Below are 14,748 nucleotides of genomic sequence, written 5' to 3'. Positions count from 1 at the left end.
TCTTACCCTGTTTCTGGGAGTCAGTGGCTGTGCTGGCTTCTGCTTGTCTCTGTGTCTGTCTCTGTCTTAGTTTCTCTCTGGCTCTGTGTGCTGATTGCCTTACTGGACCTCACCTGTGTGGGCTATGCCTCTTCCAAGATGGCTGCCGACTCCTCTATGCCAGTATCCAAGATGGCTCCTGCTTGTCCTTCCTGTGGGCTGACTTCTCTGAGTGTCAAGCCTCAGTTTGGAGGAAGGAGATTGCTGCAGCTGTGCCTCTGGTGTTGAAGGGCTTTATTAATCACTTAGAGACTGTAGCCCTTGCCTTTGCATCGTCTAGAGCCCTGGTATGTAGAGTGCTGTGCACTGCTACATTGTCCAGCTCAGTGTGAGTTCCTAGTGTTTGACTAGTTAGCTTTGGGCGCAGCTTTGCTTGTTAGCCTGTGTACAGCTTTACCAGTTCTCCTGTGTTTGCTTAGTGTATGTTTCTAGTGTATGACTTGTTAGCCTGTGTCCAGCTTTGCTTGTTAGCCTGTGTCCAGCTTTACTAGATCTCCTGTGCTTGCTCAGTGTATGTTTCTAGTGTATGACTTGTTAGCTTGGGCACAGCTTTGCTTGTTAGCCTGTGTACAGCTTTACCAGTTCTCCTGTGTTTGCTTAGTGTATGTTTCTAGTGTATGACTTGTTAGCCTGTGTCCAGCTTTGCTTGTTAGCCTGTGTCCAGCTTTACTAGATCTCCTGTGCTTGCTCAGTGTATATTTCTAGTGTATGACTTGTTAGCTTGGGCACAGCTTTGCTTGTTAGCCTGTGTACAGCTTTACCAGTTCTCCTGTGTTTGCTTAGTGTATGTTTCTAGTGTATGACTTGTTAGCCTGTGTACAGCTTTACCAGTTCTCCTGTGTTTGCTTAGTGTATGTTTCTAGTGTATGACTGGTTAGCTTGGGCATAGCTTTCTTGTTAGCTTGTGTACAGTTTCCTAGTCTTCTTGTGTTTAGCCTTCTGGTTTTCCCGTGTGTGTTTTCTTTTGCTTCTGGAGCTTCTGCCCTTGTTCTGTCTGTTGCCAGTATTCCTTGATACTGGAGCTCCAGCCATAGTCTTGCTCCTTGACCTAACCATCGCGTTGAACCTGCCTACTGCCAGAACCCGGACATTCCCTGCCTGACTGCCTTGCTTTCGCCTAGGTGCCTGGGGGCACTTCTGTATCCTGATTCCTGCTGTTCCTGCTTGCAAGTTCCAGTTCCGGTTTTTCCTGTAAGCCCTGCCAGCTGCCCGAACCTGAGGGCTCAACCCTCGGGAAAAGGTGGCTAAGCATAGGTGAAGCCTAGGTCCAGTGTGTTCCTGTCCAGCGGATTCCGGTCCCGTGGGTTCCAGTCCAATGGGTTCCGCTCCAGTGTGTTCCAGTCCAGCAGGCTTCACTCCTGAATGTTCCAGTCCAGTGGGTCCACTCCAGTGTGTTCCAGTCCAGCGGGCTCCAGTGCGCACCCGTCCGGTGCGTTCCAGTCCTGTGTATTCCTGTGTAGAACTCCAGTCCGGGGTTCCAGTCCAGTCTTGTCTCATCTCTACCTTGAAGGTGATCTTGCCTGCCACTGCCGCTCCACGGTCAAGGACTCACGAACCCAGTGCTCCCGGGGAAGAAGCCTGACAGTATGCCAAGGTCCTCGGGAACGCAACAGCACTCCACTCCCGACGTTGCAGCGGCAAACTGGCGTTTGGGGTCCTACTCTACAGTAGTAAAAGAAGCAAGCCGGCAGGTTCGAGTCCGTCCTTCGCTTCCCTGCCCTCTCTGCGTCCCGCCTTCCTGTGATGTAATTTCCTTTCAGGCGGGCGGGACGCAGAGAGGGCAGGGAAGGAAAGGACGGACTCGAACCTGCCGGCTTGCTGCTTTTACTACTGAAGAGCGGCGCACTGGTGCCCCGCCCGCCAGTTCATTGCTGCGGGCAAGGATTCGAAGATATGGACGGACGGGGATGGACTCGGACTCTGGATGGGCGGGCCTGAGGCTAAATTGGGTGGGCCATACCGGGAAAGACCAAAGGTCCATCAAGCCCAGCATCCTGTTTCCAACAGTGGCCAATCCAAGTCACAAATACCTGGCAATATCCCAAAAAATTCATTTTATACTGCTTATCCCAGAACTGGTGGATTTTCCCCAAGTCCATGGACTTTTCATTTAGGAAGCTGTCCAAACCTTTTTTAAACTCCTCTAAGCTAACCACCTTTACCACATTTTCTGGCAACGAATTCCAGAGTTTAATTATTATTATTATTTGTTACATTTGTATCCCACATTTTCCCACCTTTTGCAGGCTCAATGTGGTTTACATATAACCGTTAACGGTGTTACCGATTACGGTCTGAACAAATACATGGTATGAATGAATGAATACAAAGTGATATTGTAGTAGAATGAGGTACATGTATGTTAGGTACAGTAGGGGGGAACTTAGAGAGGAAAAGGGGAAAGAAGAGTCAGGTAATGTTCGCTACGGTCTTTGGTTGCATTGTGTCACAGGTGAACAGGCATTTTTTTTTTAATTTTTATTTATCATTATAAACAATATACAAGCTTTCACTTGAGTAGGGAAAACAGATTTAACAATGTTATGAGAATATATACAACAAAGAAATCTAATCTTTTCATCTTGTCTTAGACCACTTTTCAGGGGAGTAAGCCAAACTACTCAGGAGAAGAGAATTAAAGAAACTATAAAGAAAGGCATTAGCGGATTTCCACTGTATTTCTACATTCTTATCCCAAGGATTAATGTGGTTGTTTCCCAATAGTTTTCATGATATTTTTTTTCTGATCTATAAATTGTTTTAAGTAATCCGGTAAAAGAAAAACATATTTAACCTTCGCAACTGGCGATACTCAACTTGAGGGGTGGATTGTTGACCCCGGAAGTCGGAGAAAGCGCTCCACCGCCGGGCCAGAAAGTTGGATTCTCTGCCGGGGCTTCCTCGCAAACGGAGCCGGAGGGTGCAGCTGCTCCTCAGGAAAGGCCAATAACTTCTATGGCCTTGAATGCGAAGGTAACGCTGGAGACAATATGGGAGGTGCTCCAGCGCTTGGATAATGCGGTCAGGACCTCAACAGGCAAGATTGATACTCTTTTTGAAAATGTACAAACTTTGAACAAAGCATTTACCACAATGAGAGATGAGGTTAACGAGAAAATAAATCTTCTGGATGTTGATTCCACCAAAATGAAAGAAACAACTGTGAAATTAATACAGGACAATACACTAATACATAACAGACTTGAGTACTTTGAAAATTACAATCGGAGATTAAATCTTCGATTGTTAAATTTTCCTAAGATAGCAGTGTATTCTCCAATGGATATATTTAAACGGTATTTGGTGGAAAACCTAAAACTTACTATGGATAAAATACCACCTCTGAATAAAATGTATTATTTGCCATCAAAAAAACTTAATGAAGCTCAACAGATTCCGCAAAGTGATTTAAATGTTTCAGAATTGTTGGAAACCTCTTTGACCTCTACAACTGATAGACAAACACTGTTGGTCTCATTTGTATTTCAACAGGACTTGGAGCTGGTGAGGAAACTGGCTCTAAGAAACCTCCACAATCCCTTTTATGGAGGGAAAATCTGGGTTTTCCCAGGCGTTACTAAAATGACACAAATGAGAAGGAAAGAATTTTTATCTTTACGACCTGCTGTTTTGGCGTTAGGCGCTACTTTCAATTTAAATTATCCGTGTAAATGCATTATAAAATATATGGGTGAACAGGCATTTTATGTTGAGTCGGTGGGGTATGCTCTTCTGAACAGGTCTGTCTTTAGTGCTTTTCAAAAATTTAGGTGGTCGAGCATAGTTTTTATTGCTTTTGGCAATGCGTTCCATAGTTGTGCGCTTAGGTAGGAAAAGCTGGTTGCATAGGTGGATTTATATTTAAGTCCTTTGCTGTTTGGGTAGTGGAGATTTAGGTATGATCATGTAGATTTTATGGTGTTCCTGGTTGGCAGGTCGATGAGGTCAGTCATGTATCCCGGTGACTCACCGTGGATAATTTTATGAACAGTTATGCAGATTTTGAAAGTGATACGTTCTTTGATTGGTAGCCAGTGCAGTTTTTCTCTGAGTGGTTTGGCGCTGTCAAAACGTGTTTTTCCAAATATAAGCCTGGCTGCTGTGTTTTGGGCAGTTTGAAGTTTCTTTATGATTTGATCCTTGCATCCCGCATAGATTCCATTACAGTAATCTACGTGGCTTAATACCATGGACTGAACCAGGTTACGAAATATTTCCCTCAGGAAGAATGGTTTTATGCCTTTGAGTTTCCACATTGAGAGAAACATTTTCTTTATGGTGATTTTGCTTGGATCTCTAGTGATAGGTTACGGTCGATTACACGTTGAGAGAAGAAATATTTTCTCCCGATTCGTTTTAAACTTACTACATCGTATCTTCATCGCATCCCCCTAATCCTAGTATTTTTGGAAAGGGTAAACAGATGCTTCACATCTACCCATTCAACTCCACTCATTATTTTACACTTTTCTAGTAGTCCCTAACATAACTATTTGTTTTGTTTTTTGCATCAACAGCACACTCAACTGAATATTTCAGTGCTTTATGCTCAGTGACTCTAAGGTCATTTCCTTGGGTAATGACTCAGAACACAGCGTTTTGTACCTGCAGTTGGGATTGTTTTTCCTTGGGGCCTGACTTTGCACTTGTCCACATTAAATGTTATCCTGCCATTCAGATGCCCAGTCTGCTAGTCTCACAGGATCCTTCTGCAATGCCTTACAATCCTCTCCCATTTTAGTGATTTTGAATAGTTTTGTATCATCTGCAAATCTGATCACCTCGCACTCCTATCTCCAGATCATTTATGAATATGTTAAACAGCACAGGTTCCAGTACAGATCCTTAGATCATTCCACTGTTGACCTTTTTTCCATTTGGAAAACTGAATATTTAGTCCTTCTTTTCCAGGCTTTTAGCCAGTTTCCATTCCACAATAAGGCATTGTCTTCTATCCCATTACTTTTAAATTTCTTGATGGAGATAAATATTACTATTGAGCAAGAAAGCAGAAGAATAATTAGACATAAAAAGGGAAATCGTGTGGTGTTATAAGTTAGGGCCACTTGGAATAGGGAAACAATAGTGTTCCTCCTGTTCTTAGGAAACGTTGGCAGTGGAGAGGCTATGGTATAGCCTTGGGTGATCCTGGTAGTTTCTTACAATCTCTTTTGGCATCCAGCAGGTACAGTGACGCCATAAGGATTCATTAGCAGTTTCCTGGCAGTTGCCCCTGCAGTGTCCATCAGTCCAGAGAACAAGAACCAGGTTCAGAAATGAAACTTTGTTCTGTCTCATAGCAGTGTCCAGTATTGCTCCTGAGCTATTAGGCTGATTCAGGAAGTATTAAAAAAAAAAAAAGAGAATCTCGTGTGTTCTAAATCTGAGTTCACAATGAGTTACAAACAGGTCCACTCGTTATTTCCCTGTCCAAGTACACTTAAATTCTAAGTTGTACCTGGGGCAATGAAAGGTCGCAGGAAGCATCAGTGGGAGACTCAGGATTTTTGAACCATGGCTTCCCTGGTCCTCAACCCACCTCTTTTTAACTATTAAGCTATTCCTTCAGTCAACATGGAAACATTTAGGGGACAATTTTCATTGTTTTTTTCATGAGCAAGCTCTTGTTTACATGGGTAAAAATGCCTTTTGAAAATTGCCCTGCCCCAGTGTAAATAAAATATAAGTACACTTTTTCACAACACATGCACTTTTCTCTGTGTAGAAAAGGGGGCATGTGGAAATCTCTGTGTAAACTTTAACATATATATTTTGTACTTGCTTCAAACATCCCAAACTTTCTGCTAACTCAAGACCCAGATGACCATTCCTTATTAAACTGACCAGAAAGTGGAGCTTGCATGACTGATCCACCGTATACAGCACATAAAAGACTTTTATGTTTGATTTCTCATTTTGATCAGCACTAGAAGCATAGCAGACATGGTAGCATGGTTCCCAGTGATGTTAGCCAGTATGTCTACTAAACGGTACTTGAGAATGTGAACTGTGCAGCCGATGAAACAATTCCTCATTCATGTCTGGATTAATACTATGGGCAAGACATTATTCTAATAACTGCTTAGCTTTAATTTAATATACTATTATCACAACCTGTACACATGTTGCAATATTATTCGTACTTGACAACTATTTACTTTAAAGGTGTGGATCTTGTTTAGCTCATTAAAGTGACAGAATCAATTTGAAGTGATTTCTGTATAACTGTGGTTTAATTTGCTACTCTGAGCTCTCCTGGCATTTAAGCGAAGCCAAACAACTAAAGTTAAGATAAACATTTGGAATTCATCCATAAATAATAAGTCTTCATTAAAGCAAATAATACCTACCTACAGAATAATTCATGGGGTCTTTTACTAAGGCGTGCTAGCATTTTCAGCTCATGCTAAAAATCAGCTGGCGCTAAATGCTGAGATGCCCATTATTTTATTTGTTTGTTGCATTTATACCCCACATTTTCCCACGTATTTGCAGGCTCAATGTGGCTATTTTATTCCTCAGTGCAGTGAAATCAATGTAAACAAATATCGAAGCCTGGGGGAAAAATTTTATAAAGAAGGTGCTGGCACATACACGCATGTGTGTGCACATACATGAAATATTCTGGCTACATGCTATTCTAGAACTTACACACTTACACAAGCTCTATGGCAGGCATTAACCCAAGTCGCCAAAAATTGCACGCAAAATTTAATTAAATAACAAGATAATTAACGTCAATAATGGGCTTTTTAACAAACAATTATTGGCACTAAATTGAACTTTACATGTCTAAAATTTACTTGCGATTTGAAAAAAGGGACACAGAAATGGGAGGGTCATGGTCGAAACGGGGGCATTCCTACAATTAATATGCGTTGCTATAGAATGACGGAGATACATACATTTGCATCACGTTTCGGTTGTTGCAAATGGCCATGCCCAGTGGCGTTCCTGGCCTGGATGGCACCCGGGGTGGAGCGCCGATGCGCCCCCCCCCCCCCCAGGTGCAGCGCCCCCCCCCCCCCCGCTAGATGACACCTCCCTCCCTCCAGCGAAATGACACCCCCCGCGGGTGCACGCCACTGGGGGGTGGTGCCGCGGTGCGCGCCTGCTCCTCCGAGTTCGTTAAACTTTGTTCGTTCGCTGCAGCTCCCTCTGCCCCGGAACAGGAAGTAACCTGTTCCGGGGCAGAGGGAGCTGCAGCGAATGAACGAAGTTTAGCGAACTCGGAGGAGCAGGCGCGCGCCGCGGCACCCCCCAGCGGCATGCACCTGGGGCGGACCACCCCCGCCACTCCCCCCCCCCCCCCGATACGCCACTGGCCACACCTAAAGTTAGGTATGATTCCCAGGCATAAGTGCTATTCTGTAAACCACACCTAACTTTAAGCGCGGCTTGCAGAATAGTGCTTTTATCGATACTGATTTGTTGGGGCCATATATAGAATCTAGCCCTAAGAGTTCAAGCCTAAAATATAAGTTTGAATTTGGTCTGTTATGCTAATTTTCTATAAGGGAAAAGGGATTGTGGTTGCAATCAAGGCGGTTTACATATCTCTATATATAAAAGGCACCTCCAACGTTCTATGAAGCCTCCAGCCGGAAACTTGAGGTGCCAGAGATATCCGGTTTGAGGTTTGACACACACTGTCTGCCCTCGCGTCTACGTCATGACGTCCGGCGGGTAATGACAAAAGCGAACAATGCTGACGCAGGCTACACCTCCCCCGCCTTCCTCCCCGTCACGGCGCTCCAACTGCCTCGCTGCACCCCCCCCCCCCCGGCCGCGCTCCCTCCCTCACCTGGACACACAGTCGATGCGGCTGTCTCCCTCACCCCTCCCGAGTTGCCGATAGACCATGGTCTCTCCACCCACAGTCACCCTCACCCACCCTCCTCTCCGATGGACACTCGCGCTACATGCTCACTCGCCGTCCCGCCGCCCTCCCTCTCCTCTACAAGTCCACGTTACGAATCTCGCACAGGACGCAGAGGGAGAGCAGCGGCACGGCAGCCGACTGGCTGGTGCGAGTGTCCATCGGGGACGAGGGTCGGTGACTGTTCCCTCACGCGGAACGGGGCCCAACGGCGACTCAGCAGGGGAGACGGACGGACAGACAGAGCAGCCGTCCCGCTCCAGCGTGCCCCTCATCCCCTTCAATCGACCCATAGCAGCCAAAACTAGGACTGGACATCCTACACCGGCAACAATGCACACTACTTCAAATGAGCCAAAAAGTCCACTGTAAGTACACACGACCATTGCACCAACAATGCACACTACTTGAAATGAGCCAATCAAGTCCACTGTAACTACATACGACCATTGCATAATCTCTGTTTCCACTCACCCACGCTGCCGTCATTGCCATACACTCAAAACCACACAAACCTAACAGCTCCTGCTCCACATTCTCCTTTTTCAATTGTTGCTCCATCACAAACAACTATATACAGCTGTTTCAACTGGGAGGGAAGGTGTCCCTGGAACTGCGAGGGTGGGGACACCCTCAAGCTCGGACGCACCCTGCAACTGGGAGGGGGGACAGGCCCTGAAACTCGGAGGGAGGGACAGGGGCCCCTGGAACTGGGAGGGAGGGGCCCCTGCCACACACTCTGATTCGCATACATACACTGTCACTCTCACAGCCACACTCACGCCCACTCACACTCTGTCACACACACACACTCACATTCACTCTCTCTCACACACTCTCTCAAACATACACACTCCCAGGAAAACCTTGCTAGCGCCCGTTTCATTTCTCAGAAACGGGCCTTTTTTACTAGTTATTATATATTGCCTGGGGCAATAGAGGGTTAAGTGATTTGCCTAGAATCACAAGGAGCCATAATGGGAATGGAACCTAGTTCCCCTGGTTCTCAGGCCAGTACACTTAACTATTAGGCTACTCTTCCACTCCAGAAAAGTAAATGTCTACTTTCCTTTATAGCAGGGGTTTTCAATCCAATCTTCAAGACACAGTCAGGTTTTCAGGATATCTATGATGAATATACATGAGATATCTTTTATGCAGATCTATCTCATGCATATTCATTGTGGGTATCCTGAAAACCTGACTGGTTAGTTGTGTCCTGAAGACTGGATAAGGACCACTGCTTTATAATCACTCCTTTACAGAACTGCCCTTATAAAGACTACATAAATGATAGACTTAATTAAGTACAGCATGTGCATACCTTAACTGTATAATACTATACAATTAGCACTTTCTGCCCTCTGCTAATGGATGCAGGTTGTAAACATTTTGGCTCAAGCACTAGGAGTCAGTGGCGTCCCTACTTTAGTTGCCACTGATTCTTAGTGGCAACTAAGATAGTGAAGCATCCCCCCCCCCCCCCCGACTTTGAGCAAGAGGGTGCATGGATCAGATGCGGCTGTTGGATCTGCCGGTCCCCTGCCCCCTCTAACATCATCTTCCTATTCTGGGGCAGGGGACCAGCAGAGAGGGCAGGGGACTGTGCCTGCTCCACGCACACCCTTGCTGCCTTCATCTGGGACTGACCGCCCCCCACCGATCTGACCTTGGAATGCTAGAGTTGGAGTTAAGGCTTATTCATAAAGTTGCAGCATAGTCATGGTACACAGTAAATCTAGTGTTACAATTTTCTCAAATAAAACCATGCTACATTTAATATAAAGAAATCCATGACTGGTCATTAACAGTTATAATGAAATAGCGGCCTCCTTCAAAACTCTGTTTCATTGGTTTTTATTATAGCCATCATGAAAGACCCATTACAAAACATTTCTGACCATCTATTTTTGCTGACTACATCGTATTACAATCAGAATATTGTGAGAAAGTTCTTGACGTGGATACATTATAGACACGAGTTATGTATCTTGCCAGTATTAGTGTGATACATTGCAAAAATAATGCCATATGCTCAAGGTTTTGATGTGATGCATGAAGCTATAGCATACCATTAATCAGGAAAATAATATGTACTCCTCTTGCAGTATAAATGCTTTGAGGGCCCTAGGGTTATTTTAAAATTACTGAATCTTGAATTTGATTTAGCAAGTCAAATGCCAAATGATTTCCATCCTGTGAAATTCATTATCCCATCTGATCACATTATTGTGTAATTTTAGCAGAGTATATTTTTTGCAATACATCTATTGGTCTCTCTTCCCAAATGTTCAACAGTGACTTGTCCAGAAATCATGACAGGTACATCAAGAACAGTACAGTACAAGCATAAAGATTTAAAAGTGAAAGTATCAGCAGCAGTTTGACTAAGTATCAGACATAATGGGGTCAATATTCTGCTGGCAGCATTGAGCAAATTTTTTTTAGCCACCGGCCATGTTATTCCTGGATATTCAATGCAGGCTGGGCACCGGCACTGAATATCTAGGTTTATGAGGCTGGCTATCTCTTACGCGATTAATTGCACTATTCATCACTTAACCACATAAGCGACACCGCATAAAGGTAGGACTTACTTTTATGTGCTCCAGTTTAACCGCTAAACTTAAGTAGTTAGGTTCTGAATATTGGCCCTTAACTATATAAGTGCTGACTCACCTCCGAAACACTCACAAAGTAGCCAGCCGGCTTTGAGTTTAGTGGTCTGTGGTGATATTCAGCCACACTAACTGGTTTTGTGCCACTGAAATCAGGGGATAGCTCCAAAGAAACAATTTAACTATCCAGGAGCTTTGAATATCGCCCCTGCTATCATCTGTACCTCTAAACCAAGTTGTCAAAACAAATTAGATTCAAAGTGAAGCAAGAAAAGATTTTTACTGGACATCAGAGTTTGGAAGATTGTCATGTTAATAAGGTCTATTTATTTAGCTCACACCTTTTCAGTAGTAATTTAACATAGTGACAACATAGTAGATGACGGCAGATAAAGACCTGTACAATCCATCCAGTCTGTCCAACAAAAAAAACTCATTACATATGGTATTATGTGATGCATCATATGTATTCTTGATAATGATTTATACTTGCCGTTTTTAGGGCATAGACCATAGAAGTATGTCCGGCACTGGCCTTGTTCTAAAATTTCTTAAGTTGTTGTCAAAGCCCCTGAAAAACTCCACCCAGCCCATTCAAATCTATTAATTCTCGATCAGGGCACAGGCCATAGAAGTCTGCCCTGTACTAAGCTTCTTTGGAACCTTTCCTTCTAAATAGGATTCCTTTGTGTTTGTCCCACGGATTTTTGAACTCTGTTACCATTTGCATCTCCACACTCTTCCACAGGAGGGAATTCCAGGCATCTACCACCCTCTCCATGAATAAATACTTCCTGACATTAATCCTGAGTCAGCCCCCTTTCAACCTCAATTTATGTCCTTTAGTTCTACCACCTTCCCGTGTCTGGAAAATGTTTGTTTACAGATTACTACCTTTCAAATATTTTGAAAGTCTGTATCATATCATCCATGTTTCTCCTTTCCTCCAGATTAGCAAGTCTGTCCATGTACATCTTGCTACATAAACCCCATAACATTTTCATCACTTTTCTTTGAACTGCTTCAAGACTTTTTACATCCTTAGCAAGATGAGGCCTCCAAAACTGAACAAAATATTCCAAGTGGGCCTCACCAACGGCCTGTACACTTTCTTCTGCTGGTTATACCCCTTTCTAAGCAGCCTAGCATCCTTCTGGCTTCGGCCACCACCTTGTTGCACTATTTCGTCACCTTGAGGTCCTCGGACACCATCACCTCAAGGTCCCTCTCCTGAGCCGAGTTTACCAATCTCTCCCCTCCTATTGGGTACATCTCTTTTATATTTCTGCACCCCAAGTGTATCACTCTGCACTTCTTGGCATTAATTTTTAACTCTAATAGGGTTTAGGGGTCTAAAGTTTTGTACTGGTAATGTCAGTTAAACTACTTTTATGTATTGAACTTGTTAAATAAATTTTAATGCTTATCATTTTATTTCATACTTTTGGTGCTCAGTGATTGTGAAGTGCGCTTAGTAACCATCCAGCATGATATCTTTGAAGTAACACTTCCTGTTGTGACATCATAGCACCAGGACCCTCCCTGCCCTCCCCACCAACCTGTCTAAGAAGATCCAGACTCTCATTTCCAAGCACAACAAGTTATGAAATTATGAATCGCTTATCTTGAAATCGGGGGTCCGGTGTTAGAGTGTTGCCAATTCCATGCTGATTAAGCTTTGTGTCACTAGCATGTATATCCGTAACTGTCTTGTTCCCAACACTCTGACACCGGAGCCCCAGTTTCAAGATGTGATTCATAATTTCATAACTTATTCTACTTGAAAATGAGAGTCTGGATCCTCTTAGACAGATTTTAGAACCAATATAACAGCTCACATAGGGTTGGTAGGGAGGGTCCTGGTACTATGGTGTCACAACAGGAAGTGTTACTTTAAGAAGCATTACTTCAAAGATACCATGCTGGATGGTTACTAAGAGCACTTCACAATCATTGAGCACCAAAAATATTAAATGGGAAATGATATACCGCCTTTCTGAGGTTTTTGCAACTACATTCAAAGCGGTTTACATATATTCAGGTACTTATTTTGTACCAGGGGCAATGGAGGGTTAAGTGACTTGCTCAGAGTCACAAGGAGCTACAGTGGGAATCAAACTCAGTTCCCCAGGATCAAAGTCCACTGCACTAACCACTAGGCTACTCCTCCACTCCACTCCAATGATAAACATTAAAATTTATTTAAAAAGCTCAAGACTGGTATATTAAATACAGTGGGGGAAATAAGTATTTGATCCCTTGCTGATTTTGTAAGTTTGCCCACTGACAAAGACATGAGCAGCCCATAATTGAAGGGTAGGTTATTGGTAACAGTGAGAGATAGCACATCACAAATTAAATCCGGAAAATCACATTTTGGAAAGTATATGAATTTATTTGCATTCTGCAGAGGGAAATAAGTATTTGATCCCTCTGGCAAACAAGACCTAATACTTGGTGGCAAAACCCTTGTTGGCAAGCACAGCGGTCAGACGTCTTCTGTAGTTGATGATGAGGTTTGCACACATGTCAGGAGGAATTTTGGTCCACTCCTCTTTGCAGATCATCTCTAAATCATTAAGAGTTCTGGGCTGTCGCTTGGCAACTAGCAGCTTCAGCTCCCTCCATAAGTTTTCAATGGGATTAAGGTCTGGTGACTGGCTAGGCCACTCCATGACCCTAATGTGCTTCTTCCTGAGCCACTCCTTTGTTGCCTTGGCTGTATGTTTTGGGTCATTGTCGTGCTGGAAGACCCAGCCACGACCCATTTTAAGGCCCTGGCGGAGGAAAGGAGGTTGTCACTCAGAATTGTACGGTACATGGCCCCATCCATTCTCCCATTGATGCGGTGAAGTAGTCCTGTGCCCTTAGCAGAGAAACACCCCCAAAACATAACATTTCCACCTCCATGCTTGACAGTGGGGACGGTGTTCTTTGGGTCATAGGCAGCATTTCTCTTCCTCCAAACACGGCGAGTTGAGTTCATGCCAAAGAGCTCAATTTTTGTCTCATCTGACTACAGCACCTTCTCCCAATCACTCTCGGCATCATCCAGGTGTTCACTGGCAAACTTCAGACGGGCCGTCACATGTGCCTTCCGGAGCAGGGGGACCTTGCGGGCACTGCAGGATTGCAATCCGTTATGTCATAATGTGTTACCAATGGTTTTCGTGGTGACAGTGGTCCCAGCTGCCTTGAGATCATTGACAAGTTCCCCCCTTGTAGTTGTAGGCTGATTTCTAACCTTCCTCATGATCAAGGATACCCCACGAGGTGAGATTTTGCGTGGAGCCCCAGATCTTTGTCGATTGACAGTCATTTTGTACTTCTTCCATTTTCTTACTATGGCACCAACAGTTGTCTCCTTCTCGCCCAGCGTCTTACTGATGGTTTTGTAGCCCATTCCAGCCTTGTGCAGGTGTATGATCTTGTCCCTGACATCCTTAGACAGCTCCTTGCTCTTGGCCATTTTGTAGAGGTTAGAGTCTGACTGATTCACTGAGTCTGTGGACAGGTGTCTTTCATACAGGTGACCATTGCCGACAGCTGTCTGTCATGCAGGTAACGAGTTGATTTGGAGCATCTACCTGGTCTGTAGGGGCCAGATCTCTTACTGGTTGGTGGGGGATCAAATACTTATTTCCCTCTGCAGAATGCAAATAAATTCATATACTTTCCACAATGTGATTTTCCGGATTTAATTTGTGATGTGCTATCTCTCACTGTTACCAATAACCTACCCTTCAATTATGGGCTGCTCATGTCTTTGTCAGTGGGCAAACTTACAAAATCAGCAAGGGATCAAATACTTATTTCCCCCACTGTACATAAAGGTAATTAATTTTTAACTGCCAGACCCTTGACCATTCTTCCACGTTTGGAGATCCCTTCTCACGGTTTCTACTCCTTCCAGGGTATCCACTCCATTGGCTATCTTCATGTCATCCACAAAAAAGGCAAACTTTTCCTTCTAACCCTTCAGCAATGTGTCTCACAAATATACTAAACAGAATCAGCACCAGCACCGACCCTGAGGCACTCCACTTCTCACCTTCCTTTCCTCTGAGAGGATTCCATTTACCACCACCCTGTGTCACCTGTTGGTCAACCAGTTTCCAATCCAGTTCACCACTTTGGGTCCCAAGTTCAGCCTTCTCAGCTTATTCAGGAGCCTTCTGTGAGGGACTGTATCAAAGGCTTTGCTGAAATCCA

The 14,748-nt window shown here is 44.2% G+C and overlaps 1 protein-coding gene across 2 annotated transcripts in view; it reads left to right on the top strand.

Moving 5' to 3' along the window:
* The window catches only part of LOC115469295 (tetraspanin-15-like), a 376,401-nt gene that overhangs the window by 193,148 nt on the left and 168,505 nt on the right, over window positions 1-14,748 (top strand). The window lies entirely within an intron of this gene.

This window comes from Microcaecilia unicolor, chromosome 4 (assembly GCF_901765095.1).
Source record: "Microcaecilia unicolor chromosome 4, aMicUni1.1, whole genome shotgun sequence".
Lineage (NCBI taxonomy): Eukaryota > Metazoa > Chordata > Amphibia > Gymnophiona > Siphonopidae > Microcaecilia > Microcaecilia unicolor.
Note: the sequence above shows the minus strand (reverse complement) of the source record. Positions and strands in the feature narration are given on the sequence as shown.